This window comes from Carettochelys insculpta, unplaced genomic scaffold (assembly GCF_033958435.1).
Source record: "Carettochelys insculpta isolate YL-2023 unplaced genomic scaffold, ASM3395843v1 scaffold_0038, whole genome shotgun sequence".
NCBI classification, from domain to species: Eukaryota; Metazoa; Chordata; order Testudines; family Carettochelyidae; genus Carettochelys; species Carettochelys insculpta.
In genome coordinates this window covers 280,001-287,500 of record NW_027439075.1, presented here as the reverse complement: position 1 = coordinate 287,500, position 7,500 = coordinate 280,001, and the positions used below count along the sequence as shown (strand labels likewise).

Below are 7,500 nucleotides of genomic sequence, written 5' to 3'. Positions count from 1 at the left end.
CCTGCCGGACTTAGAAAATTTTTCTCTCCCGCCTGGGACCGGGGTTGACCTGTTGTCCCTGCCGGACTTGGAGCCCGAGGAGGGGATCGGCCACCAGGTAAACCTCCGCTGAAAGCGGCCACGGTTTACCTGGTGCCCGGGGAGCGAATCGGACACCAGGTCAACCTCAGCTGAAGCGGCCGGGGTTGACCTGCTGTCCCTGCCGGACTTGGAAAATTTTTCTCTCCAGCCTGGGACCGGGGTTGACCTGTTGTCCCTGCCGGACTTAGAAATTTTTTCTCTCCCCGCCTGGGACCGGGGTTGACCTGCTGTCCCTGCCGGACTTGGAGCCCGAGGAGGGAATCGGCCACCAGGTCAACCTCCGCTGAAAGCGGCCACGGTTTACCTGGTGCCCGGGGAGCGAATCGGACACCAGGTCAACCTCTGCTAAAGCGACCGAGGTTGACCTGGTGCCCGGGGAGCGAATCTGACACCAGGTCAACCTCTGCTAAAGCGCCAGAGGTTGACCTGGTGCCCGGGGAGCGAATCGGACACCAGGTCAACCTCTGCTAAAGCGGCCGGGGTTGACCTGCTGTCCCTGCCGGACTTAGAAAATTTTTCTCTCCAGCCTGGGACCGGGGTTGACCTGTTGTCCCTGCCGGACTTAGAAAATTTTTCTCTGCCGCCTGGGACCGGGGTTGACCTGTTGTCCCTGCCGGACTTAGAAAATTTTTCTCTGCCGCCTGGGACCGGGGTTGACCTGTTGTCCCTGCCGGACTTAGAAAATTTTTCTCTCCCGCCTGGGACCGGGGTTGACCTGTTGTCCCTGCCGGACTTAGAAAATTTTTCTCTCCCGCCTGGGACCGGGGTTGACCTGTTGTCCCTGCCGGACTTAGAAATTTTTTCTCTGCCGCCTGGGACCGGGGTTGACCTGTTGTCCCTGCCGGACTTAGAAATTTTTTCTCTCCAGCCTGGGACCGGGGTTGACCTGTTGTCCCTGCCGGACTTAGAAATTTTTTCTCTCCCGCCCGGTACCGGGGTTGACCTGTTGTCCCTGCCGGACTTAGAAATTTTTTCTCTGCCGCCTGGGACCGGGGTTGACCTGTTGTCCCTGCCGGACTTAGAAAATTTTTCTCTCCCGCCTGGGACCGGGGTTGACCTGTTGTCCCTGCCGGACTTAGAAATTTTTTCTCTGCCGCCTGGGACCGGGGTTGACCTGTTGTCCCTGCCGGACTTAGAAAATTTTTCTCTCCCGCCTGGGACCGGGGTTGACCTGCTGTCCCTGCCGGACTTGGAAAATTTTTCTCTCCAGCCTGGGACCGGGGTTGACCTGTTGTCCCTGCCGGACTTAGAAATTTTTTCTCTCCCCGCCTGGGACCGGGGTTGACCTGCTGTCCCTGCCGGACTTGGAGCCCTAGGAGGGAATCGGCCACCAGGTCAACCTCCGCTGAAAGCGGCCACGGTTTACCTGGTGCCCGGGGAGCGAATCGGACACCAGGTCAACCTCTGCTAAAGCGACCGAGGTTGACCTGGTGCCCGGGGAGCGAATCTGACACCAGGTCAACCTCTGCTAAAGCGCCAGAGGTTGACCTGGTGCCCGGGGAGCGAATCGGACACCAGGTCAACCTCTGCTAAAGCGGCCGGGGTTGACCTGCTGTCCCTGCCGGACTTAGAAAATTTTTCTCTCCAGCCTGGGACCGGGGTTGACCTGTTGTCCCTGCCGGACTTAGAAAATTTTTCTCTCCCGCCTGGGACCGGGGTTGACCTGTTGTCCCTGCCGGACTTGGAGCCCGAGGAGGGGATCGGCCACCAGGTAAACCTCCGCTGAAAGCGGCCACGGTTTACCTGGTGCCCGGGGAGCGAATCGGACACCAGGTCAACCTCAGCTGAAGCGGCCGGGGTTGACCTGCTGTCCCTGCCGGACTTGGAAAATTTTTCTCTCCAGCCTGGGACCGGGGTTGACCTGTTGTCCCTGCCGGACTTAGAAATTTTTTCTCTCCCCGCCTGGGACCGGGGTTGACCTGCTGTCCCTGCCGGACTTGGAGCCCGAGGAGGGAATCGGCCACCAGGTCAACCTCCGCTGAAAGCGGCCACGGTTTACCTGGTGCCCGGGGAGCGAATCGGACACCAGGTCAACCTCTGCTAAAGCGACCGAGGTTGACCTGGTGCCCGGGGAGCGAATCTGACACCAGGTCAACCTCTGCTAAAGCGCCAGAGGTTGACCTGGTGCCCGGGGAGCGAATCGGACACCAGGTCAACCTCTGCTAAAGCGGCCGGGGTTGACCTGCTGTCCCTGCCGGACTTAGAAAATTTTTCTCTCCAGCCTGGGACCGGGGTTGACCTGCTGTCCCTGCCGGACTTAGAAAATTTTTCTCTGCCGCCTGGGACCGGGGTTGACCTGTTCTCCCTGCCGGACTTAGAAAATTTTTCTCTCCAGCCTGGGACCGGGGTTGACCTGTTGTCCCTGCCGGACTTAGAAATTTTTTCTCTGCCGCCTGGGACCGGGGTTGACCTGTTGTCCCTGCCGGACTTAGAAATTTTTTCTCTCCCGCCCGGTACCGGGGTTGACCTGTTGTCCCTGCCGGACTTAGAAATTTTTTCTCTGCCGCCTGGGACCGGGGTTGACCTGTTGTCCCTGCCGGACTTAGAAAATTTTTCTCTCCCGCCTGGGACCGGGGTTGACCTGTTGTCCCTGCCGGACTTAGAAATTTTTTCTCTGCCGCCTGGGACCGGGGTTGACCTGTTGTCCCTGCCGGACTTAGAAATTTTTTCTCTCCAGCCTGGGACCGGGGTTGACCTGTTGTCCCTGCCGGACTTAGAAAATTTTTCTCTCCAGCCCGGGACCGGGGTTGACCTGTTGTCCCTGCCGGACTTAGAAATTTTTTCTCTCCCGCCTGGGACCGGGGTTGACCTGTTGTCCCTGCCGGACTTAGAAATTTTTTCTCTGCCGCCTGGGACCGGGGTTGACCTGTTGTCCCTGCCGGACTTAGAAAATTTTTCTCTGCCGCCTGGGACCGGGGTTGACCTGTTGTCCCTGCCGGACTTAGAAAATTTTTCTCTCCCGCCTGGGACCGGGGTTGACCTGTTGTCCCTGCCGGACTTAGAAAATTTTTCTCTCCCGCCTGGGACCGGGGTTGACCTGTTGTCCCTGCCGGACTTAGAAATTTTTTCTCTGCCGCCTGGGACCGGGGTTGACCTGTTGTCCCTGCCGGACTTAGAAATTTTTTCTCTGCCGCCTGGGACCGGGGTTGACCTGTTGTCCCTGCCGGACTTAGAAATTTTTTCTCTGCCGCCTGGGACCGGGGTTGACCTGTTGTCCCTGCCGGACTTAGAAATTTTTTCTCTCCAGCCTGGGACCGGGGTTGACCTGTTGTCCCTGCCGGACTTAGAAATTTTTTCTCTCCCGCCCGGTACCGGGGTTGACCTGTTGTCCCTGCCGGACTTAGAAATTTTTTCTCTGCCGCCTGGGACCGGGGTTGACCTGTTGTCCCTGCCGGACTTAGAAAATTTTTCTCTCCCGCCTGGGACCGGGGTTGACCTGTTGTCCCTGCCGGACTTAGAAATTTTTTCTCTGCCGCCTGGGACCGGGGTTGACCTGTTGTCCCTGCCGGACTTAGAAAATTTTTCTCTCCCGCCTGGGACCGGGGTTGACCTGTTGTCCCTGCCGGACTTAGAAATTTTTTCTCTGCCGCCTGGGACCGGGGTTGACCTGTTGTCCCTGCCGGACTTAGAAATTTTTTCTCTCCAGCCTGGGACCGGGGTTGACCTGTTGTCCCTGCCGGACTTAGAAATTTTTTCTCTCCCGCCCGGTACCGGGGTTGACCTGTTGTCCCTGCCGGACTTAGAAATTTTTTCTCTGCCGCCTGGGACCGGGGTTGACCTGTTGTCCCTGCCGGACTTAGAAAATTTTTCTCTCCCGCTCGGAACCGGGGTTGACCTGTTGTCCCTGCCGGACTTAGAAAATTTTTCTCTCCCGCCTGGGACCGGGGTTGACCTGTTGTCCCTGCCGGACTTGGAGCCCGAGGAGGGGATCGGCCACCAGGTAAACCTCCGCTGAAAGCGGCCACGGTTTACCTGGTGCCCGGGGAGCGAATCGGACACCAGGTCAACCTCAGCTGAAGCGGCCGGGGTTGACCTGCTGTCCCTGCCGGACTTGGAAAATTTTTCTCTCCAGCCTGGGACCGGGGTTGACCTGTTGTCCCTGCCGGACTTAGAAATTTTTTCTCTCCCCGCCTGGGACCGGGGTTGACCTGTTGTCCCTGCCGGACTTAGAAATTTTTTCTCTCCCCGCCTGGGACCGGGGTTGACCTGTTGTCCCTGCCGGACTTGGAGCCCCAGGAGGGGATCGGCCACCAGGTCAACCTCCGCTGAAAGCGGCCACGGTTTACCTGGTGCCCGGGGAGCGAATCGGACACCAGGTCAACCTCTGCTAAAGCGACCGAGGTTGACCTGGTGCCCGGGGAGCGAATCTGACACCAGGTCAACCTCTGCTAAAGCGCCAGAGGTTGACCTGGTGCCCGGGGAGCGAATCGGACACCAGGTCAACCTCTGCTAAAGCGGCCGGGGTTGACCTGCTGTCCCTGCCGGACTTAGAAAATTTTTCTCTCCAGCCTGGGACCGGGGTTGACCTGTTGTCCCTGCCGGACTTAGAAATTTTTTCTCTCCCGCCTGGGACCGGGGTTGACCTGTTGTCCCTGCCGGACTTAGAAAATTTTTCTCTGCCGCCTGGGACCGGGGTTGACCTGTTGTCCCTGCCGGACTTAGAAAATTTTTCTCTCCCGCTCGGAACCGGGGTTGACCTGTTGTCCCTGCCGGACTTAGAAAATTTTTCTCTCCCGCCTGGGACCGGGGTTGACCTGTTGTCCCTGCCGGACTTGGAGCCCCAGGAGGGGATCGGCCACCAGGTCAACCTCCGCTGAAAGCGGCCACGGTTTACCTGGTGCCCGGGGAGCGAATCGGACACCAGGTCAACCTCAGCTGAAGCGGCCGGGGTTGACCTGCTGTCCCTGCCGGACTTGGAGCCCGAGGAGGGGATCGGCCACCAGGTCAACCTCCGCTGAAAGCGGCCACGGTTTACCTGGTGCCCGGGGAGCGAATCGGACACCAGGTCAACCTCTGCTAAAGCGGCCGGGGTTGACCTGCTGTCCGTGCCGGACTTGGAGCCCGAGGAGGGGATCGGCCACCAGGTCAACCTCCGCTGAAAGCGGCCACGGTTTACCTGGTGCCCGGGGACCGAATCGGACACCAGGTCAACCTCCGCTGAAGCGGCCGGGGTTGACCTGCTGTCCCTGCCGGACTTTGAAAATTTTTCTCTCCCCGCCCGGAACCGGGGTTGACCTGTTGTCCCTGCCGGACTTGGAAAATTTTTCTCTCCCGCTCGGAACCGGGGTTGACCTGTTGTCCCTGAAGGACTTAGAAATTTTTTCTCTCCCCGCCTGGGACCGGGGTTGACCTGCTGTCCCTGCCGGACTTGGAGCCCCAGGAGGGGATCGGCCACCAGGTCAACCTCCGCTGAAAGCGGCCACGGTTTACCTGGTGCCCGGGGACCGAATCGGACACCAGGTCAACCTCTGCTAAAGCGCCCGAGGTTGACCTGGTGCCCGGGGAGCGAATCGGACACCAGGTCAACCTCTGCTACGGCGGCCGGGGTTGACCTGCTGTCCCTGCCGGACTTAGAAAATTTTTCTCTCCCCGCCCGGAACCGGGGTTGACCTGTTGTCCCTGCCGGACTTGGAGCCCGAGGAGGGGATCGGCCACCAGGTCAACCTCCGCTGAAAGCGGCCACGGTTTACCTGGTGCCCGGGGAGCGAATCGGACACCAGGTCAACCTCTGCTAAAGCGGCCGGGGTTGACCTGCTGTCCCTGCCGGACTTGGAGCCCGAGGAGGGGATCGGCCACCAGGTCAACCTCCGCTGAAAGCGGCCACGGTTTACCTGGTGCCCGGGGAGCGAATCGGACACCAGGTCAACCTCTGCTAAAGCGGCCGGGGTTCACCTGCTGTCCCTGCCGGACTTGGAGCCCGAGGAGGGGATCGGCCACCAGGTCAACCTCCGCTGAAAGCGGCCACGGTTTACCTGGTGCCCGGGGAGCGAATCGGACACCAGGTCAACCTCTGCTAAGGCGCCCGAGGTTGACCTGGTGCCCGGGGAGCGAATCGGACACCAGGTCAACCTCTGCTACGGCGGCCGGGGTTGACCTGCTGTCCCTGCCGGACTTAGAAAATTTTTCTCTCCCCGCCCGGAACCGGGGTTGACCTGTTGTCCCTGCCGGACTTGGAGCCCGAGGAGGGGATCGGCCACCAGGTCAACCTCCGCTGAAAGCGGCCACGGTTTACCTGGTGCCCGGGGAGCGAATCGGACACCAGGTCAACCTCTGCTAAAGCGGCCGGGGTTGACCTGCTGTCCCTGCCGGACTTGGAGCCCGAGGAGGGGATCGGCCACCAGGTCAACCTCCGCTGAAAGCGGCCACGGTTTACCTGGTGCCCGGGGAGCGAATCGGACACCAGGTCAACCTCTGCTAAAGCGGCCGGGGTTCACCTGCTGTCCCTGCCGGACTTGGAGCCCGAGGAGGGGATCGGCCACCAGGTCAACCTCCGCTGAAAGCGGCCACGGTTTACCTGGTGCCCGGGGAGCGAATCGGACACCAGGTCAACCTCTGCTAAAGCGGCCGGGGTTGACCTGCTGTCCCTGCCGGACTTGGAGCCCGAGGAGGGGATCGGCCACCAGGTCAACCTCCGCTGAAAGCGGCCACGGTTTACCTGGTGCCCGGGGAGCGAATCGGACACCAGGTCAACCTCTGCTAAAGCGGCCGGGGTTCACCTGCTGTCCCTGCCGGACTTGGAGCCCGAGGAGGGGATCGGCCACCAGGTCAACCTCCGCTGAAAGCGGCCACGGTTTACCTGGTGCCCGGGGAGCGAATCGGACACCAGGTCAACCTCTGCTAAGGCGCCCGAGGTTGACCTGGTGCCCGGGGAGCGAATCGGACACCAGGTCAACCTCCGCTAAAGCGCCCGAGGTTGACCTGGTGCCCGGGGAGCGAATCGGACACCAGGTCAACCTCTGCTACGGCGGCCGGGGTTGACCTGCTGTCCCTGCCGGACTTGGAAAATTTCTCTCCCCGCCTCGGACCGGGGTTGACCTGCTGTCCCTACCGGACTTAGAACATTTTTCTCTCCCCGCCCCGGCCCGGGGGTTAACCTCGGGGCGCACAGCTTCCCGGGTCTGACGTGCACGTCCTGTCACCTCCCGGGCCCGGCGTCCTCGTCCTCCCTTCCCCTTGGGCCGGCTCGGAGGAAGTTTTCCCTCGGCCCGGCCTCCGGGTTAATTGTTTGGGCCCGGCTGACTGAGGCCAGGCTGCTGACGCTAAAGCCCGGGGAGGCGGGGGCCTACGGCCATACCGGACCGAATGCCCCCGATCTCGTCCGATCTCGGAAGGTAAACCGTCCCGGGCCTGGCTAGTACCTGGATGGGTGACCGCCTGGGAATCCCAGGTGCCGTAGGCAGCTTTTGGCCCCAGCGGGGG

The 7,500-nt window shown here is 60.9% G+C and overlaps 1 non-coding gene across 1 annotated transcript; it reads left to right on the top strand.

The window, feature by feature from the left end:
* Nucleotides 1-7,361: 7,361 nt before the first annotated feature.
* On the top strand, nucleotides 7,362-7,480 carry LOC142006038 (5S ribosomal RNA). Its single transcript, XR_012643186.1, has one exon. It is a non-coding gene; the product is annotated as a 5S ribosomal RNA (ribosomal RNA).
* The last annotated feature ends 20 nt before the right edge of the window (nucleotides 7,481-7,500 follow it).